The 23477-nt window shown below is 40.0% G+C and overlaps 1 pseudogene; it reads right to left on the bottom strand.

Moving 5' to 3' along the window:
* Nucleotides 1–3943: 3943 nt before the first annotated feature.
* LOC143864046 (putative E3 ubiquitin ligase SUD1 pseudogene) lies at nt 3944–5241 on the bottom strand (annotated as a pseudogene).
* Between the last annotated feature and the right edge of the window lie 18236 nt (nt 5242–23477).

The raw sequence follows: 23477 nt of genomic DNA on the forward strand, positions 1-23477 counted from the left end.
CCTAAGCATGCATTTCCTGAGGATAAAGATAATAAACACATATAAAATAAAAATGAAAGATGTACCACCTAAGCATAGCTAGGTTATGAGTGACAAACCTAAAGGGTGTCTAAGTTCTGATGTGCAAACACATGCAAGCCACAGCAAAAGGTATAGGATCAGTACGAGAAAGTAAGAAAACACATCAAAACATATAATAACAACATAATAAATCCTAAGACTCTAAATTATTAGCCCGAGTCCTCGGATGGTCTGGTATTCATCCAAAGAAGCCTACGTATCCCCGCCTCCACGAGAATCAAGGCAACATAGTTCTTCGCGCCTATTCTAAGCTATGATGCCTAAGACACCTAGCCCTCTATCCTAAACTCGATCTAAAAGACCAGACCAATTATTAAAGTTTATTGTACGATTATTTAAATTCCAGTGAATTGTGGATTTTTAGGACACCCTATATGCCCTAACTAAATGCAGATTAGCCCTAGGCTAATGCAGGTGGTTCCTACAACTTATGTGTAACTAGGCTGTATTTCCTAAAGAAAACCAAGGGTGGACTAGCGAATCCTATTCTAGTCATCACTCGGCGATGTGGATCGCCGACTGACCGGACGGAGGCGCTCCTATAACTCTAGGACAAACCCCTAACTCTAAAAAAATCACAAACAAGCACACAACAAAACAAAGGTCAAACCCTAACTCTAAACTCTCTGTCTAGGACAAAGTCCTAACTCTAAAGGAAGAGCTTTTTGAAATCAGATGCTTATTCAAAAAGATTTAAAACCCTATTTACAAAAGTTTGGCTGGACTTGGGATGTAAATCCCAAGCTGCACTACGTACCTCGGAAGAGGATCAAGCCAACGTAGTTCGAAACGAACTTTCCTAACTAATACTTCTAAAACACTCAACACTTTAGGCTTTTTTAAGATTTTTCGAATGTTTTTGAGTTTTAAAATATTTAATGTTTTGGGATTTTTAAATGCTTTAATATGTTTTTGGATTTTAATTGTTTTCACCCTTTTAGTCAAAGACTTAAGGGAAATACACAAAGCGAAACCCTAGGGCTAAACCTTAGGGCAAATAGGGGAAACCCCTAAACAAATAACACTATCAAAAGCAAAGGTAAACGAATCAAAGATTCTCTAATAACACTCCTAAAAGGACAAATGAGTCAAAGACTCTCTAACAACACCGCTAAGAAAGACAAGAGTCGAAGACTTTCTAATAAAACTACTAAAAGGACGAATGAGTCAAACACTCTCTGAAAGAAACGGAAACACGATTCAAAGACGCTCTAAGAGAGAAAACACAAGTGAAAGACTTCACTGACAACAACTAAAGGATATACGAGTCAAAGACTCTCTAAAAGATGGAAACTCGAGCCAAAGACTCCAAAAACACCGACTAAAGGATATACGAGTCAAAGACTCTCTAAGAGATAAAGGTTGAGCCAGAACTCTTTAATAACAACGCCTAAAAGACAAATGAATCCAAGACTCTCCTACAACACTACTGAAAAGACAAATGAATCAAAGACTCTCTAATAACGCCACCTAAAAGGCGAATGAGTCAAAGACTCTCTAATAACACTATCTAAAGGATGAATGAGTCAAAGACTCTCTAATCAAGGCAGACTCCTATGCGAATGGACTATCGACTAAGGAGAAGCTTACAAGCAAAAGGAATAAGAGACCTTGTGCACATTTGGCAAAGGTAAAACACCCAACCGGGCCGGACAGCTACCTAGCCCTCAGGGTGCAACAAATGTGCAACCCAATACCCATAAGGGTAGGGGTATGAAGCCAAGCCGAGTAGGGTGTTCTTCCAAAACCAAACGGCGCACAAAGAGGAGGTTTAGCAAGAGAAATGAGACCGGGCGGGTCTAAAAGGAAATAAGAGACTTTATGCATATTTGGCAGAGGTAAAAACATCCAGCCGGGCCGGACAGCTACCTAGCCCTCAGGGTGCAACAAATGTGCAACCCAATACCCATAAGGGTAGGGGTATGAAGCCAAGCCGAGTCGGGTGTTCTTCCAAAACCAAACGGCGCACAAAGAGGATTAACGAGAGAATGAGACCGGACGGGTCTCCCAAACACACAAAGATGGGCTCTAAGCAACCTTATCATTGCCCTTGCAAAGGGAGAAGCAAGGCTAAGACAACTAATTGACCAAATTGGTCTCTAATTAACAAAGGAACAAACTGAAGTACAACCTCAGAGAGGATTCTACAAATGAGGCTTGCCTCCAAAGGAGGATTACCTAACAAGACAGAGTATGTCTCTTAGTACAGGCTCTATCATCTAAAGAAGTCTAGAAGACTACGCTAGTCTATCCAAAGAGAGAAGAAAAAGGTTACTAAGTAAACTCAAATTTCATTCAATTATTATAAAAACAAATCAAATATCCGCAAAGTAAGGTCTACAACTAAAGAGTGCACAATCTGTAATAATAACAATCATACAATGATAAACAACGTTAATTAGTCCAGACCAGCCGCTGGATAGCCTAATAAAGCAAGAAACAACATTAAACACTTCTATGCCCAACCACAAGTACCACTGCCCCGATATGGGGGTGAAATCAGATGATGCTAAAGTAATCATCTGATATCACAAATACACAGGATAATATTCCTACAAACCGCCTTGAAATCAGACAGTACTCATGTCGATAATATCGAATAGAGTAGTCATCTGATTTCCTCCTTCAATTAAACAATTTATTGAAATAAAATTAATTAGCCCAGACCAGCCGCTGGGTAGCCTAAGTAAAATAAGCTTTCAAAATAGTCTCACCTGGACAGTCAATTCATCTTCAGAACCTAACTCAAAGTTTAGTACAAGAGAAGAATATTAAAAAATTTAATAGATTATACAAATGCATGCAATGATATTTCTGATTTTTATAAATTTTGATGCATAACAGGGGGCATATCTGAAAGGTTGAGTACGCCTACTAAACAAAAGAGGGGAGCGCTACTTAGATTGAGCGAGTCCCCTAAAGATGGGTTAGCTCTATAGAGACCTAAATTGTCTCTCTAAAGGGGAGGCTCCGACTATCGCCATCATAGCCCACCAACTTATCTCTGTCCTTCGACTTCTAAGCTAACTTCCAAATACATAATATACTAACCTCAAAAGAATGCTAACATCACCAAAGTACACATTTCTTGATAAACAGGGAGAATGAAAAAATGTAAACAGGCTCATTATTACTATGCCACCATCACAACATAGATGTATTAGTTGGCAAAAATTATCAGCAGATTTAAGGAGTAACCTGAAAACAATGCAAGTAGACAGTGCTATGATATATGTGAATATTAACAAACTTAGCTATCTCACTTGATTTCAGTAATATAATACCAAAGTCGGGTAAAAGAAACACATTTCATTATCAGTTGCCTTCATGAAACCAAACAAATTCAATGCAAATTCAATGAAATGTACTCATTGCATTCTATAAAAAAAAAAAAATTGTCTTATGTGAGCAAGTATATGACGAGGAATATTCAACATCAACAACAATTAGAAAGGAGTACTATTGTTCTCATATCATCAATTTTGTCGCAGTTGTACTAGAGGCTTATAGAAATAGAATGATGATTTCAAACTGAGAATGACATTACAGGTAGAAAAATGATACAGCAACAAGTAATACATCCAATAAAGTTACAATGAAAAGCGGTCGGAGCATGATATAATAGACTACAGATTATTATTTTTCTATCCTATGGTTTACACCACAAAGCTCACTAGAACAAGCCACATAATGATGGGGTTATGACTTGGAATCTCAGGTGGGAATGTAGGTGTTAAACTCTCTTTTTATAGACCATCTATATGTATCATATGCACACCCAAAACAATGAGAAACCTCTAAATTTTGGACAGGACCCACAAGATGTCACAAGGGGCGGTGGCCACAGGATGGCAAAACCCAGCTAAGCAGCACCTCCATGTAGGTGATTTTGGCCATCGGCATGTATCAATCTCAGCCCAACATCAGCCTCTTGCTTGTGCAAGAGTGGGCTCGGGCCAGTATCCGTCCCCCTAGTTTCTTGCATCTCTAGAACAATCTTAGCATTGTTCCTCTTCTCCACTGTGTCTTCTCCAAAGTCATGTAATCTACAGTCGATCAAATAGTGATCATCCCGCATGGAGTTGTGAAGGTTGGTGAACCAGACATGGAATCTCTTGGCACAGAAGTAGCCAATGCTGAAGAAAAGGCAACCCAGCCAGGAAAACCGGTAGACGGCAAAATTAACTAATAGTGGGTAGCCCAGTGCAGGGAACAAGCCCCTTGCCAACATGTAGGGCACACACAAGAATGTCAGCAGCTTTACCATGATGGGGATGACAATCTCACGCAAAGCCCACAGCCCCCGTAGTCGTGAGAAGATAATCGCCTCTCACTCTTTGAAAATTTGTTTTCCAACTTTCATCCACCAAGGACGCCATATGATTCAACATAGCCAGTCTGGTCCAGATCTTGAGGAAGATGAGTCCCAATGCCCAATCCCGATACAGGAAGAAAAATGGACTTTCGTCCACAGGCACACGCATTGGCACAATCACCAACAGCTCAAACAGTAAACCAAAAAAAAAAAAAAAAAAAAACTGGATGACAAAGATCCATAGCGACAACAGTGCAGAACCTTTAAAAACAATAGCACACCATTTCCAGATTTCAGTCACCAAGTCCCAAACCCTTCCTAAAGTTGTACCCACACTTTCTGACAGACAGCAAGAAGGAGATTCTTTTTTTTTTTTTTTAAACGGAAGCAGCATGTCACTAATCTGGAGAAAGGAAACTTTTGGGCTGAGATTACACAATTGAGCTCAAAATTGAAAGAAGTAACAACATGACAGGCGATTAATAAGTTGCTGTAACTCATACAAATGAAAGGCTGATGCCAAAATTATCAGCTAAACATGCCTTGGAGCATTCGGCCATGAACAAGGGACTAAAAAGTTGAAGCCCAAAAGTACTATAATAGCACCAATATGTCCAGCAACAAGGGAACTTAAACTTCACTCAAGCTTTTAATCAAACATGATAGCAATTAGAGGGAAAAAACAAAAGCAAGCTTCTAAATCTCCACCACAACAAGCATCTAATTAAAACAAATCAATTCCCATCTCCATTTAGAATGGGTGAGGGAAAATTCCAATATCAAACCAAAATTCTCTGGTCCCTCATTCTTTCAACATGAACATAGTTAATCTCTGCTTTCTCCATGACCTTATCATAACACACCACTCGGACACAGGCACATAACTGATTTCCCAAGGACTACATAATCTACATTGGCTGAAATGCCAAAGAATGAGCATGATCATAGGGTAGTCATAATTCATGACACAGACAATTTCTAAAGGATACAGGCGTCAAAATATTATCATAATTCATTACTTCTCTGGGCATGCCACATAAGGTTCAAATCATATAAGATAAACTTTATCCTGATGCTCATCCAAATGTTTAATATGAAAGATACCAATGAAATTAGAACTGAGGATAGGATTTTGCTTCTTAATCATGAGATATAATAATCAAAGCTTCAGACAATCTAATTATCTTCTCTTAATCAAAGCTCTATGGACTAATGAACAAATTTCATTCAAATGTCAATCTTATGAACCTCAAAACTTGCACAGGGAGTCCATACACAAAGAAATAATAATAAAAACAAGAACATATTCCTAACCACTGATAATAAATATAAAAATCAAAACAATAAAGAAATATGGAATTATGATGAAGAGTACCTTCTTCAAATGAGGCTGCAATTTGATGTAAATTAAGGATTCACCAGATCTGATGTAGAGACCGGAAGATTGGTCGGAATTTGCTTGGATCGGCCAGAGAATGATTAGATCCTAACCAAATCGAAAATCGATCGGAATTCGGCAGATCTGATCGGAGAATAAGAAGAACTGAGATTTAGAGTTCCAGACAAGGGTTTCTAGTTTAGATCTACTCTCTCTCTCTCTCTGCTCTTTCATTTTTTTTTATATATATATATTTTTTAGATTTGAGATCTCAGATCTGAGATTTCTCAGATCTCTCTCACTCTTCTTTATAAACTTCGGAAATTTCTCTAATACCTTAGATCTAAGAGATTTTTCGAATAATTTGTAATAGATCTAAGATATAGACATAGAGATAGAGAAGAAACGAGTTAGGGTTAGAAATTACCAAGGTAATGACGGAGAAGAGGGTATCGGTGATGAGATATGATCGGAGAAATAATCTTAATCTGATCGGAAAAAATGGCTTAGAACCCAGATCTGGTAACGAAGGAGACGGCTACGGTAGGAATAAGATCTGGAGAGTGAGATTGGTAGAGATAATAGATGAAGAAATAAAAGGAGAAGAAGGTAAAGTCACTGGTCTCGGAGAAGGTAGCCGGCCGATCGGAGCTCCGGCACCATTGCCGAAGGAGAAACACTCCTTTTCTCTACAATCTTTCTCCCTCTCCCTCTCTGCTAATTTCTTAAAAGAATGAAGATATCTTTCCTCTTTTCCGCCTCTCACAACCTCAGATCGGAGGTACATTTATTTTGAAGTTCAAGAATTTTGTCTGTGGATGTCAACCAAAGGAAAGCCCCCCTATACTATGCCATAGATTTCCGACGAATGATCGGAGGAATCGATCGACGGAGGAAGAAGACGAAGAGAGAAACCCCCAAATCTCTCGCTCTCTCGCTCTCTCTGATTTTCAACGAGAATGAACAGTGATCCCTCTTTTCTCGATTTTTTTTTTTATATTAAAAATATCTGTTGATATTCGCACCCCCTTTTGATGAGGCGCGCGAATTATTAGCTGCACTCTTCCCGCTTTGTCCTATTAGCGAAAGACAATCGGAATTTCGCACCTCAAAGGCGCACCCCCTCTTCAGCTAATCCACTCCCCTTACAGGTTTACATTATGACACTGATTCACCTTGTTCGCTGATCAAACGAACTCGGATTCCAACGAAATTTTACGGGGACCTATGAGGGACCCTAACCTAGCTTAGGGTGTAATTTGGGGGCCTAATTCACTGGTTTGGTGCGGTTACGCACCAACAACACGAACTTGGGTCCGGTCAAAATGGGGTGTCTACAGTTACACATAGGATGTAGGGCCCACCTGCATTAGCTTAAGGCTAATCAACTTGCATTAGTTAGGGCATATAGAGAGTCCTGAAAATTACAATTCACCTGAACTTAAACAATCGTGCAAAAAGCTTTAAAAATCAGTCGAGTCTAGTGGATCGAGTCTAGGATAGCGGTTCTAGATGGTTAGGCATCGTAGTTAGAATAGGTCATCGAACTACGTTGACTCCGATTCTTCCCGAGGCCGGGATACGTATAGCAGCTGGGATGGACGGCCATCTTGGTCCGAGTCAAGTCGCATTAGAGTTAGGATTTGTCTTGTCCTGTCATATATAGGATTGATTTGTGTTTTATGTTTTGATGTGTTTTCTTACTTTCTTGTACTGATACTATACCTTTAGCTGTAGTATGCATGTGTTCGCACACCATAACTTAGCTCTTTAGGCTTGTCACTCAGAATCTAGCTACTCCTAGGTGACACTTATTTCATTTCTTTTATGCATGGTTATTATTCGTCTCCGAGACATGCATGATTAGATAGACGTCTTCTCGGAGATCTTCGTTCCCATTTCATATGATTTTCACCCAAAACTCTTCAAAATCAATAATAAATGGCATAAGAGACCAGGTGTTTGCACTTGGGCGGATGAGGTGCTCTTTAGACCTTCCGAATTCGTAACCAGGCACGAACCTTATTTTATATCTCTGGTTATCCGTTGCAACAGAGCATAGTGTGGGATCCAGGGCCTACTTCCTTGGATGTCGACTCTTATTTGTTTAAGGTATGCCTCGAATCTGGGCTAGTCCCCGAATCGAGGGGTATCTCACCTTTTATCGCCACTCATGCTGTGAGGGGCACATCTTTCGAGAGTTCCCTGGTAGAGTTCTCCATTCACGTGGATGATCCATAGAGAGTTAGCATGTGGGGCTCGTCCCCCGCTGCCTCTCTCTCGGATCGGGGTCCACAGGGTGTCAATATCTGTAGACACCCCATTTTGACCGGACCCATGTTCATGCTGATCGAGCAAAACCCCGTCCAAAGAGTGAATGGGCGCTCCAGATTTAACCCCAGCATAGATTAGGGTCTCATCAAGGTCTCTGTAAAATTTCATCGAGAACTGAGCCCATTTGCTTAGTGAGCGAGCCGAGAGAAGGTGCGTAGTATAAATCCAAGAGGGGTGAATTATCTGTGATTGAGAATCAACCGAAGCAAGGGGGGTGAATCAGCTCGTCTGGGACGGAGCTGATTCGTGCGCTCATCATTATTTTGTGCGCTTATTAAATCAGGGGTGCCAATATCATCAATATCATTTTGGTATATATTCAGAAATCAAAGAAAATCAAAAGAGCACTGTTCATTTTTTTTTGTTGAAAAAATTCTGAGAGAGAGAGAAAAAGAGCTTCCATCCTCGTCTTCTCCGGCAGATCCCCGAAGCTCCGGCCAAATCCCACCGTCATCTATTATTTTTCTTCTCTCTCTTCTTCCTCCACCTCCATCGAACCTAAATCTCCATCGGGAATCCCCTTCTCCACCGATCTGTCAAGAGGGAGATTTAACCCATTTGATTTTAATTCCGGCTGGGAATCCGAATACCTCCATCACCATCTCTTCTACCTCCGGGCTCCGGTCGATCATCGCACCTTAGATCCAAATTCTCTCTTCAATTTAGTCCGTGAAAAAGAAATCTCAGATCTAAGATTTCAGATCTGAGAAGTGAGGAGAGAAAGGGGGATTTGCAGAGAGGCTTTGAGCAAGATCTGAGAAAGAGAGAGAGAGAGAGAGAGAGAGAGAGAGAGAGAGAGAGAGAGAGAGAGATTTTGTTGTTTTTTTCTCCCTCCGATCAAATCTGTCAGATTCCGGTTGATTTCTGGTAGGATTTTCTCTTCAATCGCCTCATTTTCTTCCCTAATCCATTTTTCTTCTTAGCTAACTTTGAGCCGTAGATCCAAGTTTCTTAAATCCTAATTCTGGATCCAAGAGCTTCTAATCATAGCCTAGAAATTGCAAACCTTAGATCTACTCACCTCAGAAATTACAGATCCAAAGTTTTGAAACCCCAACCTTAACCTTCTGATCTCTGTCAAAGCTCTGGTTAATTTGTCATTTTCAATTCCTTCCTCATTCTGCTTTCCATCGTATGAACTCCTTTGTTAAAATTTGAGATCTGTAAAGATTTGAAGCTTAAAATTCAAGATCTAATCACAAGGTGTGAATCGAGGCAGGAGATTGGATCTAATCCGTGAGATCTTACAGTTTTGATTTCAAATTTCAGGTATGATCTTTGGTTCATTATTTTGTGTTCATGTCGCTGTGATTATGCTTAATATTTGTGGTAATTACTCGAGAGTTATGGTCATTTTCTTGTTTCGATAATCATAATCTGACCTTTTAATTGAATCTGGTTAATTTCTGCTGAGGAGAGATCATGAAATTATGTATGATGAAGGAAGTCAAATGATTACTCTGCTCTATATTGTGGGTACGAGTATCATTTGATTTCACAGGAGACCCCATGTTGAGGGTTTGTTTGGGTGCATCACTCGATTTTTTGTTTCTCTGCCCTATATTGTGGGATATTACTGGATGGATATATTTTCACTTTATCCCATGACATCAGGCGTAGAGTAGCTGTTTGTTTGACATTCATCGTCGCGTGTTAAATATGGTGGTTAAAACAAATTTGTGTCAATTATTAGTCTTTTGTGGAGTAAATGTCATCTTAAGTAATTTGCCAATCGAGCGATTTACATCATTTATTTTTCAGCTATATTGAAGATCGTGACGCATGCATTCAAATAAATACCATTGATTTCCAATTCGCGAACATCGGAAATGTTGTTGTGTTCTTCTTGGTCTGTAAAGCTAAGCACATCCATCTGTCTTTACTCATGTGCATGATCTTTTCGAAATATGCCCTGAAAGGTTGCCTTCATCATTTTTCCGGTTGTTACATAGTGTGCCTCAAGCTTCTATCTAATACCTTAATCTCTGCTGTCGTAAGAACCATAGTTATATGTTCCTTTATCAAAGGTACATGGCATTCAAACTGTGAACCCCACAATGGCTGGACATAATAGCATGATTGACTCTTGTTATTTGTTTTGAATTCCTAATAAAAAAAAAATTAAAAAAAAGAAGAAAAAGAAAGAGATAAAACTTAAAATTTAGGTTATGACTGTTATTTGGTTTTGTGAAGGCTATCAATGATTTTTAAAGATGTTTCAGAATTCCTTGTAAACAGATGACTGAAACAGAATTGATTGAAAAGAATTTCAGAAAATAAGATATGATGAGATTTTTTTTATTACTTCTATTCTCTTTTATAGTTCTGACTTCTGAGTAATTGAAAATGCTAGTGGAGAAAGGTTTACTGGAAAGGGAAATACTTGAGATTGCAATGTTGGGTCATATGCTTTATGTCGACCTGTTTAAATGAGTTAAGCAGTTTAACAATGTGATGATCCATTATGTAAAGGTTGCTTATTGGGTTCAAGTGATGTATCTGCTATCCTATAGACTTCATACCTTATAGTTGTGATTTTAGTTGAGTTAAAAATCATGTATTTACTGTCCCATAGTTTCTACACTTTATAATTATGATTTCAATTGATTTAAAAGTGCCTATTTGCTGTACTTTGAAGCGTAACTGCTGTTCCTGCAAGTTTATACACCCTTTAGCTTTCATTTATATATATAAATGGACACTATCCCGTTTGAGATATAGCAGCTCTCATCAAGTGAAGGAGCTGATTAGTTGATAGTACTGTTGTTTTATGAAAGGAAATCAGATGACTACTCTATTCGATGTTATCGATATGAGTACTGTTTGATTTCAAGGCGGTTTGTAGAAATATTATATGTGTATGAAATCAGATGATTACTTTGGCATCATCTGATTTCGTTGGAGTCCCCGTATTGGAGTTTGTGGTTGGCTTTGAAGTGTTTAATATCATTTTTTTATTTCATTAAGCTACCCAGCGGCTGGTCTGGGCTAATTAATTTTATTTAAATAAATTGTTTAATAGGAAGAAGGAAGTCAGATGACTACTCTATTCGATATTATCGACATGAGTACTGTCTGATTTCAAGGCGGGATATAGAAATATTATCATGTGTATATGATATCAGATGATTACTTTAGCATCATCTGATTTCATCCCCATATTGGGGTGGTGTTTGTGGTTGGGCATAGAAGTGTTTGATATTGTTTTCTTTTACTTTATTAGGCTATCCAGCGGCTGGTCTGGACTAATTAATGTTGTTTATCATTTTATGATTGCTATAGATTGTGTATTTTTTTATTGAAAATTCTTCTTTGCTTAGCACTTGATTTATTTTTATAAGAATTGAATGGAAATTTGAGATTGCCTAGTAGTTTTTTTTTTGCTCTCTTGGTGGACTAACGCAGTCTTCTAGACTTCTTTAGATACTAGAACCTGTACTAGGAGGCATATTCTGTCTCATTAGGAAATCCTCCTTTGGAGGCAAGCCTCATTTTTAGCTTAACCTCAGGGAGGTTGCTTTGATTTTGATAAATGGTGTACCTTTAGAAGGCATGCTTGGCCTCATTTGTAGAATCCTCTTTGAGATTGCACCTCAATTTGTACCTCTGTTAATTAGAGACCAATTTGGTCAATTAGTTGTCTTAGCCTTGCTTATCCCCTCAGGGCAATGATAAGGTTACTTGGAGCCCATCTTTGTGAGTGTTTGGGAGACCCGCCCGGTCTCATTCTCTCGCTAGTTCTCCTCTTTGTGCGTCGTTTGGTTTTGGGAGAACACCCTACTCGGCTTGGCAGCATACCCCTACCCTTATGGGTACTGGGCGCACATTTGTTGCACCCTAGGGCTAGGCAGCTGTCCGGCCCGGCTGGGTGTTTTACCTTTGCCAAATATGCACAGGGTCTCTTTTTCCTTATCACTTGTGAGCTTCTCCTTATTCGATAGTCCATTCGCATAGGAGTCAGCCCTTGATTAGAGAGTCTTTGACTCATTCATCCTTTAGATAGTGTTATTAGAGAGTCTTTGACTCATTCGCCTTTTAGGTGATGTTATAGGAGAGTCTTTGACTCATTTGCCTTTTCGGTGGTGTTGTAGGAGAATCTTTGACTCATTTGTCTTTCAGGTGTTGTTATTAAAGAGTTTTTGACTCAATCTTTCTCTTATTGGTTTTTCTAGAGAGTCTTTGACTCATTTATCTTTTAGTTGGTAATAGTGGAGTCTTTGACTCATGTTCATTTTCTTTTAGGGAGTCTTTGACTCGTTTATTCTTTAGTTGGTGTTAGTGGAGTCTTTGACTCGTGTTTCCATTTCTTTTAGAGAGTCTTTGACTCATTTATCCTTTAGTTGGTGTTATTGGAGTCTTTGACTAGTATTTCCATTTCTTTTAGAGAGTCCTTGACTCATTTATCCTTTTAGTTGGTATTGTTAGAGTCTTTGACTCATATTCCTTTTCTTTTAGAGAGTCTTTGACTCACTTGTCCTTTGCGGTGTTATTAGAGAGTCTTTGACTCATTTGCTCTTATAATGGTATTATTAGAGCCTAGTTTCCCCTTTTAGCCCTAGGATTTGGCCGTAGAGTGTTGTTTTTTTTGTATTTTCCGTTAGGTCTTTGACCAAAATGGTGAAAACTCTCTAAAACTTCAAAAACATTGGAAAAGTTTTAAAATCCAAAAAACATTGAATATTTTAAAATGCAAAAACATTAGAAATTAAAAACATAAAAAAAATACTTGAAAAACCTTAAAGAAGTCTAAAGTGTTGAGTGTTTTAGAATTAGCAATTAGGAGAGTTTGTTTCGAACTACGTTGGCTTGATCATCTTCCGAGGTACGTAGTGCAGCTTGGGATTTACATCCCAAGTCCAGCCAAACTTTTTGTAAATAAACGTTTTAAACCTTCTTCAAAAACCTTTAAAATCTTGTTTTCAAAAGATCTTCCTCTAGAGTTAGGAGTTTCTCCTAGATAGAGAGTTTTAGAGTTAGTTTTTTTTCTTTTGATAGGTTGTTTGATTGTTTGTTTGCTGTGTGCTTGTTTTAGAGTTAGAGATCTGTCCTAGAGTTATAGGAGCGCCTCCGTCCGGTCAGTCGGCGATCCACATCGCCGAGTGATGACTAGAGTAGGATACGCTAGTCCACCTTTGGTTTTCCTTAGGAAATACAGCCTAGTTACACATAGGTTGTAGGAACCACCTGCATTAGCCTAGGGCTAATCTGCATTTAGTTAGGGCATATAGGGTGTCCTAAAATCCACAATTCAGTGGAAGTTGAATAATCGTACAAGAAACTTTAATAACTAGTCCGGTCTTTTAGATCGAGTCTAGGATAGAGGTCTAGGTGTCTTAGGCATCCTAGCTTAGAATAGGCGCGAAGAACTACGTTGCCTTGATTCTCGTGGAGGCGGGGATACGTAGGCTTCTTTGGATGAATACCAGACCATCTGAAGACTCGGGCTAATAATTTAGAGTCTTAGGATTTGTTGTGTAGTCATCGTATGTTTTGATGTGTTTTCTTACTTTCTTGTACTGATCCTATACCTTTAGCTATAGCTTGCATGTGTTTGCACATCAAAACTTAGACACCTATTAGGCATGTCACTCATAACCTAGCTATGCTTAGGTGTCACATCTTTCATTTTATTTTATATGTGTTTATTATTTTTATCCTCAGGAAATGCATGCTTAGGTAGACGACTCCTGAGGATTGTTCCCATTTCACATGATTTTTACCCAAACTTCTTTGGAGTTAATAATAAATGGCATAAGAGACCAAGTGCTTGCACTCGGACGAATCAGGGGGTGCTCTCAGACCTTCCCCATTCGTAACCAGGCACGAACCCATATATATTTCTGGTTATCCATTGCACAGAGGATTTGATTTTAGGGTTCCATGGCATATCCATGGATGGCGACTCTGAGTTTATTTTAGGTATGTCTCGGTTTCGAACCTCGGTTCCGGATCAAGACATATCTCTTTCTTTTTATATCGCCACTCGTGCTATGCTATGAGGGTGGCATCCGTTTTGAGAGTTCCTTGGTAGAGCTCTCCATTCACGTGGATGATCCAGAGGATGGTGTTTGGGACCCGTTCTCTCGCCGCCTATCTCGGATCGGGGTCCACAGGCTGGCGACTCTGCTGGGGAGTTCTTGAAACATTGCCTAACTCTTTAAAAATGCCATTTTTACTAACTTTGGAGAAATTTGGATTAAAATCATTTTAAATGGGAACTTTTTCGCTTAGAATCTAGGGGCACCAGACAGGTGCGTAATTAAAACGAGGGATTCACACACTGCACATCATGCATTATCATATTTGTTATTTATTTCATTGTTTTTCCTTCTTGGCTCCACGGGATAGATTCGATGCGTACCCGACTGGGATGTCTTCACCCTGATGGTACTGTTGAATCTATTTCCAAGCTATGCGCTAGAGCTGCAGTCGTAGACATTGGGCGTACTTTTGTCTACAGCAGCCGATGAGCAATGAAGCATACTATGTATGACACGGGGCGTACTTGTGTTATACCTGTTAAGTATGTTTCATACGCATAATACCCTTTAGATTGAGTCCGGAGCCCTACTTTGTTTTTATATATTATGTATATACTTACTGACCTAGTGAAATCCAACTAGGAAGTACCCGTGTTTATATAAATATATTACATTCATATAGGGTCGAAAATGTGTTGCTCACACATGTGGAGACTAGAGTTAGGAGCTTTGCCCCATTTGTAGACTAGGGTAGTTCATTTTATATGACTACGACACGGTCCTAGTACACTTATCAGTCTGTCTTGAGTCGAGATTTTCTTGACTTAGCTAGATTAGAATTAGGGCTGGTGCCCATGGTTAGGATTTGTGTATATGTGTATATACCTATATATACTGATCATGTGCATTATGGTTCTTCTCTTAGTCAGAGATTTCTTATTCATTTCAATCAGTTGTATCCATCTCGAATTCAGATCTAGATTTTGTCAGTAGATTTTTTACGGCCATTACCTTGGCCAGGTTTAGTCCTTGATCTGTTGATTATAGGGTTTGACCCGTTGTTGTATATTCTCAGTCTTTTAGTTGATCACCTTTCTCTGGTAATCATTGTTCATACCTTTGATTGAGCTGTGGGAATCCTTTGTATAGTCGTTATGCTGCCAGATTTTATCCTGAATATTTTTTAGCATAACCGCTATCTCTTAGAGTTAGGAAAGCCATGAGTTTACCTTACCTTACTTCCTTATCCAGCGTCGTTATGCTGCCGAATTTTTCGCAGAATATTTTGAGCATAACCGTATTTCTTAGAGTTAGTTAAACCATGAGTTCACCTTGCCTTGACCTTCTTGTATAGCCGTTGTGCTGCCAAATTGTTCGCAACACATGTTGAGCATGATTGCTATCCTTTGGAGTCAGTTTACCTTATCTTGATTCCCATATACAGCTTTGATTAGCTTGGAACCCACTTCCAGTGATAACTTCTGATTTGATCAGTTATATTTATATCCTTTTAGTTTCATTTGGTCAGTGGCCTGTACATATTGTGCTTGTGGTCACAAATTATTTGTTACCCTTTGATTATGTATCCATTCTTTTGTTATGTCATAAATTCATCCTGTGTATTCATTGCTCAATAGGATTAGATCCTCGCCTGTTTTGTCTTGAGATCTGGCCGATAGCTCATTTGCTGTCCCTATGACCATGGTCTATCACTTTGATCCTCTTGATCGCATAGTTGATGATATTCATCGCCAGATTTGGATCCGGTTTGCGACCTACTTTTGTCATTTTATGGCCGCGGTCTATTGTCTGATCTCTTGGTGATCTCTCATCTTTGATGAAAAATTCCATGTTCCAGATTGTATCCTTCCAATGTATTTGATTGTCAAGTTTATTCTTTTTGTTTACTTAAAGGTTATCTTCTCTCCCTTATCATCTTGTTCTATCTGAGTGTCAGGTCTGATCATGGCGATTAATCTGCTAGACAAGTGGATAGCCAAGACCATTAAATCTTTTCCGCTGAGGTGTGAAGAATGGAGTATCACTGAGCGTTTCATCGGTTCATTTGCTCATCTGAATAGTCGCGGTATAAATTGGAAGTTTCTTCAAGCAGCTGCTAGATGTTGGGATCCTGTTTTCCATGTCTTCCGATTCGGGTCCTTTCAACTCTGTCCTATATTTGAGGACTGGTGTGCCTTGTTAGAGCTTCCTCCCGAGGGACTCTGGATTCGACCTTCAAGCACAGACTCCCCTCATGATCTTTTTTGCAAACTTTTTGAAAATAAGATCGTGAAAACTATGCCCTGCTTAACTGAGAAAAATGTGCAATTTCAAGCCCTCATTGAACTGTTTTCTAAAAACGTCGATTCTACTGACTCCCGTTTTCAGGAGTGTCGACGTAATGCCTTAGTATTTGCTGTCTTTGCACGTCATGTTCTTCGTAGAGACTCTAGTGCTGCTCCTTTCACCTTGTTGATAATCGTAGATCAGATAAATGAGGGGAGAAATCCTGTCCCTACAATGCTAGCTGAAACTTTTTCTGGTTTAGACTTTATTGCTAGTAAAAAGGTGCAGGATAACTTTTTCGGCTGTGCCAAGCTGTTATATGTGTGGCTATGTGAGAAACTCACTATCCTTCAGCCATAAAACCGCATTGAGTACACCCTTAAAAGTTTTCATTCCTGGAAGACAAAGATTAAGCAATCTCAGCTTAATGAATGGCACCATTGGTTGCAGACCATAGGAGAAAACCAAATTCGTTGGGTAAGTCAATCATGTCCACAAATTGTTACCAGTACTTGCCCATACTCATTTGTCCATCTTATGGGTTTAGAAAAATCATCTTTCTATGCACCTTTGTGTTTTCCTTCCCAGATTATTGGAATCTTGTGTCCTCCTAAGGTTATTACACCACCTTGTTGTGAAGATCTTACTCCTGACCTCATTGCATCCATAGTAGCTGCTTGGAGAAACAAAATCACGGAGAGGAGATCCGCTTTCATGTTTAAGCTCCGAAAGGGAGGAGTATTTGGAGAGCCTGCATTCCGAAGAGGTCGAATTGGTGAACCATAAGGATCTTTGGATCGAGATTGTCATTTCTTTTATTGTTTTCATTTGTTTTACTTGAATATAATCAGAGTCAAAGATTGTAAATCTGATTTCATTATAGATGAAAATTTAAAGAAAGAAATTTTACTTGATACATGTTATAGACAATCAATGATTCAGGGTTTCAGCATTTTACATTGTAACCAATCGTTGTCAATATAATCAATACAAAGGATATTTGTTTTTCTTTTCTCTCTATTGGTGCAAACTATCTTATTTCATTTGTCAATCATTTAATCTAGTTTGTTAACTTCCAATCAGGATTCTGAAAGATAGCAATCATCGCTCCCAAAAAGGACTCTCAAGCTAAACCTACCTGGTCTAGACCTACCTCAGTGTCTAGACTTGTTCGTCACTTTGATTCTCCTGTGTCATCCACAGTGCATTTACCTCCTTCACCAGAGTCTTCCGGTTCCTTTGAAGTGAACCAAATGGCTGACTCAACTGACCTTTTGTTGAGCATGCAAGAGATGATGAAAAACCTCACCCGGGACATGGCAGGGATGAAAGAAGAAATGGCAACAATGAAGACCCAGATAAGTGATAAGACTTCCACATCTAGGCCCGTACTTCAGCCTTCTCATGTTCCAGCTCCGGAGATGCATAGACCCGTTATCCAACCTTTCGAGGTTGATTTAGAAGATGATCAGTATGCTGCGGAGTATTGCGCTCCGGGGTTTGATAGAGAAAAAGAGAAGTTTGAAAAATTTGAGAAGGAAATGTCTGAGAAGTTTAGCAAGATGGCTCACGAGATGGAGCAGATGAAAGTTCAAGGGCCGAAGAAATTTGATGTCTTTGAACTGATACTGTCTTCGACAGTATTTTTGCCGCCTAACTTCAAGACTCCTGATTATGATAAATATGACGGAACCGGGTGTCCGCGTAACCTCATGAGGTGGTTTATCATTTTGTCCCAGCAATACGGTTTGAGCCGTGAGCAGATGGCGCAGTTGTTTCCGATCTCTTTAGCAGGGATTGCAAAGAAGTGGTTTCTAAGATTGAAGCCGGAAGAAGTAAGAACCTTGGAAGATATTTCTGAGAAGCTGATAGAGCAATTCTCAATGGAGGAAGGAATTGAGGTCACAAAGAGAGACCTAAAACAACTGAAGCAAGGTCCTCAGGAGACCTTTACTTTCTTTATCAAGCGCTGGAGACGCAAATCTGCCCAGCTAAGCCAAAGAATGATTGAATCAGAGCAGATAAAGCTAGTTCTGAAGAGTTTGTCTCCTCAGTATTTCCATTTTCTGGCACCTCAGCATTATCCGAGTTTTGATCATCTAATCAAGACTGGTACTCAGACTGAAGATGCCATAGCAAAGGGTCTGAGAGCAAAAGTTTCTACAGAGATCCGAGAAGGGAAAAGACCTATGGTCCAGCCCAAAGAAATTCATGCTGTCAGTTACACCAGGCCAGTGGCCAGAGTTGCTGCAGAAGCTGCAAAAGCGCCAAGGAGAGTTGCGTATGACAGAAAGTTTGATCCTCTTCCATATCCTATCATAATGATATTCAAGAGGCTTATGAAAGACAGAAAGATCCGGCTCCCGGATATCAAACCTCCACTCAATCCCTTACCCACATTCTGGAAGATGGACCAGTACTGTGAATATCACAGAGGTCCAGGGCATTTGACTGAGAATTGTTTGGCCTTGAAGCATGCCATTCAAAATATGATTGACAAAAATGAATTGGCAGTGAAGAGACCAAACGTCACTCAAAACCCACTTCCCAACCATCATGCCATGCCTCCTTCTACTACCAATGCCATCTTTACTGATGAGCCTTCGCTTGATCCTTCAACTCTCATTTGTACCATTACCCCAGAAAAAACCTATGTCATGAAGTTTGATGATGGGGAGCTGGAAGCATTAGAAAGGAGGAAGCCTTATATAATCTCATTTGACGATGATGAATTGGCTGAATCGTCTTCATCTCAGTTTGGTACATTTCAGATTGGCGGTGCTGGAAATACAAAGACAGCTCCTTACGTCCTAAGGGCTGAGGATTTTGAAGAAGATGAACTGTTGTTGCTGGATGACCATTGTGACGAGATGCGTCACATGACCCGAGGTGGGCGTGTATTCAAACCTCCAGAGTTGAGTGTAGAAAATCCGGCAGAGGTTGCGCGAAACGCTGAGAACCAGAGACAGAATAAGATCAGTAAGGTCAGCGCCGATGAAGAAGAAGAGAGCTTGCTAAAGCAGTTGAAAAAGACTCAGGCCAATATTTCCGTATGGGGTTTACTCATGGCCTCATCTAAGCACAGAAAATTAGTCCTTCAAGAGCTTAATCCAGCACAGATTTCAGTTGACACTACTCCTGATGAATTGGTGAGCTTGGTTGCCATGACAAGGGTGTCTAAGACCTTGTCTTTTACTGATGATCTGCCTTCTGAGGGCCGAGACCACACCAAATCTTTGAAAATCACAGTGGTTTGCAACAAAAAGAGGGTACCAGAGGTGTTGGTTGACAACGGCTCCGCTTTGAATGTCTGCCCACTGAGTACTGCTACAACTCTTGGATTTGGTCCTGCGGATTTTATCCCATCTGAACAGGGTATTCTGGCGTACGATGGTACTCGCCGACATGTGATTGGAACTTTGGTCACCGAAATACAGATTGGAGGAGAAGACTTCGAGATAGAGTTCCAGGTTTTGGACATCAAAGCCTAATTTTTGCTGTTACTTGGGCGCCCTTGGTTGCACAAGTTCGGGGTTGTTCCATCCTCTCTTCATCAAAGGTTGAAATTTCTTCATAAGTAACTGTAAAGGGAGACTCAGACCTTGAAGTAGGGCTGATTACTCAGGACCTGACTATGGAGAAGGCTGAGGATATTAGTTTAACTGGATTTTCATTAGAGGTGACTGCCATCACCTTTAAAGAAGCTATGAATGAGGAAATTTGTTTCCTGACCAGTACAAACTCAAATGTCGTCATGATGATTCGCCGACAGGGATATATGCCAGGTGCAGGGCTGGGTAAATACCATCAGGGTTTGACCGAGTTCCCTGAGTTCGAATCCTTCAACGGTCTATTTGGGCTGTGGTACAAGCCCTCAAAGAAAGAGGTTAAAGAGATGAAGCAGTTGATGCGGAAATGGGCTGAATGTCGCCGAAGAGGGTTAGAATTACCAATGGCGCCAATTAATTTGATAATGAATGGCCGGTTTAGACAAGAGGGTGCTGATGTCCCTTTCTGTGGTTTTGCCGAAACTTGGTTGGATAAGAGTTCAGGGCAAAGGTTGCCAGGCTTTGAAATTTTCTTCGATTTGCAGTTAGAAGACAATCAGACTGGTATGCAGATTTCAGAAGATGAGTCAGAAGCTGATTGGGCAGAACATGTAGAGCCGAGCCTTCTGAGTTCATTGTTTCTTGAAGATTCACAGACTATTGCTGTGATTGATCAGAGGACCTCAATTCTAAACCCTACTCACTTAATTACCCCGGCAGAGGAGCCATTGACCAACTGGACCTTTCAGGTCTTGCCTCAGGTTACTTTCTTAAACAGTCGTGTCCCTTCAAAAGAGTCGGTTGTCCGTAAGTATGCGTCAGTCTTTGAATCTGATTCGGAGTCTGTTTATTCTAACGATTCTTTTGATGCAGGTACTATAAAAGTCGAGTCTCCTGAGGTCGATAGTGATTCCCCTTCTTCTAACAGGATTGAGTCAGATGCTGAGTCAGATATTCTTTCAGTGCATAGTTCAGAGTCAATTGACACAGATGTCAATATATCTGTTGAGTTTGTAAATTTGTTTCAAGAGTCTATTGTAAAGCCCGATGTGGGTAATTCATCATTTGATGTACTTGATTCAACATTCAATGAAATAAAAGATTCTTCTGTGTATATTCCTGTCTCTACTTTTATTTCTAATGTTTCTGCTTCAGAATCTGATAATCTTAATAATAATAATCAAGACTCCCCTTCTGATGAAGATGTCGACGACACTCCCCCTGAAATCAAATACATGATTCAACAGGAGGAGAGTCGCCGAGCAAAACCACTCGACGAGGAAATTGAAACTGTGAATATAGGTGACGAAACCTTGATTCGGGAGATTCGAATTGGCAAAATTTTATCTCCTGAAGAACGTGAGGAATTAATCACCTTGCTCAAAGAGTTCAAGGAAGTTTTTGCTTGGTCATATGATGACATGCCAGGATTAAGTGAAGAAATTGTTCAGCATCGCTTACCCTTAATCCCTGGTATTAAGCCAAAGAAGCAAAAACTCCGAAAACTCAAAACTGAATGGGAGTTAAAAGTTTACGAAGAAGTAAAGAAACTCTTAGAAGTAAAATTCATTCAAGTAGTGGAATACCCAGAATGGCTTGCAAACATTGTACCGGTGCCCAAAAAGGACGGGAAAGTTCGAATGTGTGTCGATTTTCGAGACTTAAACAAGGCAAGTCCTAAAGATGACTTTCCTCTTCCAAATATTGATCTCCTGGTTGATAATACAGCTGGTCATGCTCTTCTATCCTTTATGGATGGGTTCTCAGGCTACAATCAGATTAAGATGGCGCCTGAGGACATGATGAAGACAGCGTTCATCACTCAGTGGGGTACATACTGCTATAGGGTGATGCCGTTTGGTCTGAAAAATGCTGGTGCTACATATCATAGGGCTGCTACAACTCTTTTACACGATATGATCCATAAAGAGGTTGAGGTATATGTCGATGACATGATTGTGAAAGGCAAGACTCGACCTGAGCACACTATTGCCCTGAGAAAGTTCTTTGAGCGGATCAGGAAGTATCAGCTTCGCCTAAATCCGAATAAGTGCGTCTTTGGTGTTACTTCAGGAAAGCTTTTAGGGTTTATGGTCAGTGAAAGAGGGATCGAAGTAGACCCGCAAAAGATTAAGGCGATTCAAGAAATGCAGCCGCCGAAGACAGAAAGGCAGATCCGAGGTTTCCTTGGCAAAGTTCAGTATCTGAGACGGTTCATAGCACATCTGACGATGACGTGTGAACCCATTTTCAAGCTTCTGAAGAAAAATTCCTCGAAGAAGTGGAATGAAGAATGTCAGGAGGCCTTTGAAAAGGTTAAGCAGTGTTTATCTTTACCTCCTGTTCTATCACCTGTCATTCCAGGTCAGCCGTTATTGTTATACTTATCTATCACAGATACAGCGATGGGTTGCATGCTTGCTCAGCAAGATCCGGGATCTAAAAGGGAGAAGCCCATTTACTACATCAGTAAGAAGATGCTAGAATACGAGTTAAAGTACACAGTTTTGGAAAAGACATGTCTAGCATTAGTTTGGGCTACCCAACGACTTAGACATTATTTGCTTTCAAGCAAGATCTTTTTGCTTTCGCGGATGGATCCGTTAAAGTACTTGTTTGAGAAACCCGCCCTTACAGGAAGAACCGCTAGGTGGTTGTTGTTATTGTCTGAGTTTGACATCACTTATGTCACTCAGAAATCAATTAAAGGGCGTGTCGTCACTGAACAATTGGCTGATGCACTTGTTGAAGAGAATGCTTTTCTGAGGGCAGAATTTCCTGACGAAGAGATCATGGATATTGAAGAAGAAGCGTCAAGTACTAAGTGGCTTATGTACTTTGATGGAGCTGTCAACAGTCGAGGACAAGGAGTAGGAGCTGTGCTTATATCCCCTCGGAAAGAGTATATTCCTGTTTCTATCAAGCTACAGTTTGAATGTACGAACAATATGGCTGAGTATGAAGCCTGCATCGCCGGGTTAGAGGCAGCTTTAGCTTTGGAGATTCAGGATATTGATGTGTTTGGGGATTCTATCTTGATCATTTGCCAGATTAATGGGCAATGGAAAACTCGAGAAGATAAATTGATCCCTTATAACACTTATTTGGAATCTTTGGTCAGAAAGTTCAAGAACATTACGTTCACTCACTTGTCAAGGACCAGAATCATTTTGCTGACGCTTTGGCTACTTTGGCCTCGATGTTAGACATTTCTATATCAATGGAGGTTCAACCGCTAGTTGTCAGACTTCAGTGGGCCCCTTCGCATGTGAATGCAATAGAGATTTTAGCCAGGTGTCCAGATGGGAAGCCTTGGTATACAGATATCAGGAACCTTATTTCCGGTAAAGGGCATCCTCCAGAAGCTTCAAGCAAAGAGAAGAAGACTCTTCAGAAGTTGGCTGCCAACTTCGTTATTTGTGGTGAAGAGCTGTACAGAAGGTCATTTGATGGCATACAACTTCTCTGTGTTGATGAAGACAAAGCTGCAGAGCTTATTGAATGGGAAAATGTTGTCAAGAAAGATTTTGAGACTTGGATTCTATTGGCCCACA

This window comes from Tasmannia lanceolata, unplaced genomic scaffold (assembly GCF_043159265.1).
Source record: "Tasmannia lanceolata isolate RefF3 unplaced genomic scaffold, GAP_Taslan_0.1 ptg000044l, whole genome shotgun sequence".
Classification (NCBI taxonomy): Eukaryota; Viridiplantae; Streptophyta; class Magnoliopsida; order Canellales; family Winteraceae; genus Tasmannia; species Tasmannia lanceolata.